The following is a 2,838-nucleotide window of genomic DNA, read 5'->3' on the forward strand; positions in this document are numbered from 1 at the left end:
CTTTGCAGTCTGATGCATTAACCCACAGTGCCACACCAGTGCTAACTAACCATTTGTACCACTAGGGACAACCATCTGTAAAACAGCAAAAACCAAGCAAATCTCATAGCATTACACAGAGGATTTAGAAAACAAACATGTTCAACAACCTTTTAGTTCCATTTTTTTCCTTCTTTAAATGAGAGTGGAAAGTCTGGACTTCGTATTCTACTGCTATTGCCTAAACTCTAGGTGATTTTGTGGCCAGTAGCATCACCGTGGTGGATCAGAGGAGCTCAGCTGCTGACAGGTTTAAGACCTGCTAGGTTCCTAGAACCCCATGCAATTGCTTCCTAGTTCTCAGTTAAATCCATTGAAGAGATCATAGAGAGATGCAGACCAACAATCAAAAACCCCTGAAACTTGGGAGGTTGGTGCGACATTTCAGGGCCTAGTGCTCAGTACTTCCAGGCCTTCAGATCCCATCCCAGATGTGGTGGGTTACGATGATGACGAGTTTGGTGCATTTCCTATGAATTAAGCCACCAGGCAGGGAGAACAATGTCATCATTGATGGGAAAAGGTCGCTGAAATTCCAAGGACACTTGAGGCCTTTCATTGAGCTGAGACATAGATGCTTAATATTAATCCTACGTAATATGAGTCTCTGACAGCCCACTTTCTAATGGGCCTGCTGGCAGCTCAATTGGTTATTCATTGTGATTCAGTGCATCCTTGAGGAAGTGGTTTGGAGGGGAGAAAATTCCCATTTTGTACCTATGATCCAAAGCTGCCCAAAATATATTAGCACAGTCCATCTGATTCTTGAGGAAATGGATACTTTCTTCTGTTGGTAAATGGGAAAGATTGATGAGCACAGGAGGGGGCCCCTACTACAGCACATAGCTTAGCTAATTCTGTGGAGAGTCTAACCTCCAAGGAAGGAATCTTAGTGCTGGCAATGGTTAAATGTTCGGCTATTAATCCAAAGGTGGGCAGTTGAAACCTTCCTGTGGGTCCGCAGGACAAATGAGATAGAGATCTGCATTTGCAAAAATTACAGCCACAAAACCTTGTGGCAGTCTGTCACATGGCATTGCTATGAGTCAGAATTGACTTGATGGCACACAACAACAATCTCCAAGCATGGTGTAATAATGTTCTTTCACTTATTAAACACACATTTACATAGCAAAAAATATAACAAATGCACAGGCTATTGCTGTCACGTTACTCACGGTGCTTTCTGCCCTGTGACCTCGTCCACTTTATGCTACTGGTTTAGACTCATTCATTCATTCCACAAATGTTTACTGAGCACTTCCTCTATAGCTTCTCCAAGCTCCATTGTTACTAGTTGCCATCTTGTCTCCCTGAATAATGGCAATGCCATGCACAATGGAATACGGCATCTGTAGTTAGGGAGCCTGCTGAGGCTCTATAGGATAAGCACTGAGCTGCTCACCACAAGGTTGACAGTTTAAACCCACCTGCTCCACAATAAACAGAAAAGGCTTTCTGCTCCCATGAAGACTTATAGCTTTAGAAACCCTATACAGAGTTGTTATGAGTCAGAAGTGGCTTGAGGGCAGTGAGTTTGGGGTTGAGTTAGGAGGGCAAAATGGCAAATCAGACAAAGCCATACTTTCCCCACATACACATCTTACAACCTAACTACAAAACCCAAATCAAAGCAGTTGCTATTGAGTTGGTTCGAACTCATAGCAACCCATGTAGTCCAGAATAAAATCATGCGCCATGTGGTTTCAAGGTTCTAACCTTTCAGTCTCCTGGTGTCGCAATGTAGTATCAGCACTGACTTTGAACTACAAAGTAGACAGTTCAAACCTACCAGCTTCTCTCCAGAAACCCTATACGAGGTCAATATGAGTCAGAAATGACTTGACAGCACTTAACAACAACAACACATTGTTTCCATTGTTGTTGAAACATTTGCCCAGGACTTTCTTCTGAGTGGGTAAGTGTGAACTACCAATCTTTCAATTAGTAGTTAAACTCTTAAATATTTGTACAATCCAGGTACTCTGAGCCTGACACTGTACTATTGCAACCATATTTTAATCATATTCAGTAAACCTTTATTTGCATGTGATGCTAATGATATTGGCCAATTATTTCCACAATTTTCTGACACTGTACTATTACAACCGTATTTTAATTTTATTCAGCAAGCCTTTATTTGCATGTGATGCTAATGATATTGGCCAATTATTTCCAGATTCTGTTTGATCACATTTCTTTGGAATAAGCACAAATTCAGATCTCTTCCGACCAGTTATCTGGTAACTGTCTTCCAAATTTATTCGCTTAGACTAGTGAGTACAAGAAGCACTACATCAGTTTGTTGGAACATTTCAATTAGTATTCTGTCAATTCCTGGATCCTACTTTGTCTCTAATACCTTCAGTATGCCTTGGACTTCTTCATTCAACATCAGTTCTCAATCGTATGCTATCTCCTAAAATAGTTGAAGAGGAGAACAAGTTGTTTTTATTGCAATGACCATCTTCTTTTGATGGTTTCTGGGTTGTCCAATCTTTTGCCCATGTTATTGTTGCTGTTGGTTCCCGTCAAGTCAGGTCCCACTCATAGCAACCTTATGCAAAAAAGAATGAAGCACTACTCAGTCCTGTGTCATCCTTGCAATTGTTGTTACAGTTGAGCCCATTGCTGCTGCCACTGTACCAATTCATCCTTCTACACAGACTTGTTCATCCTAACAATATGTCCCAAGTATGGGAGACACAGCTTGCCATCCTGGCTTCCAAGGAACATTCTAAATGTACTTTTTCCAACACCAATTTGTTTGTTCTTCTGGAAGTCCATGGTGCTTTTAAT

The sequence above is a fragment of the Chrysochloris asiatica genome, unplaced genomic scaffold (genome assembly GCF_000296735.1).
Source record: "Chrysochloris asiatica unplaced genomic scaffold, ChrAsi1.0 scaffold00026, whole genome shotgun sequence".
In the NCBI taxonomy this organism is placed as follows: domain Eukaryota; kingdom Metazoa; phylum Chordata; class Mammalia; order Afrosoricida; family Chrysochloridae; genus Chrysochloris; species Chrysochloris asiatica.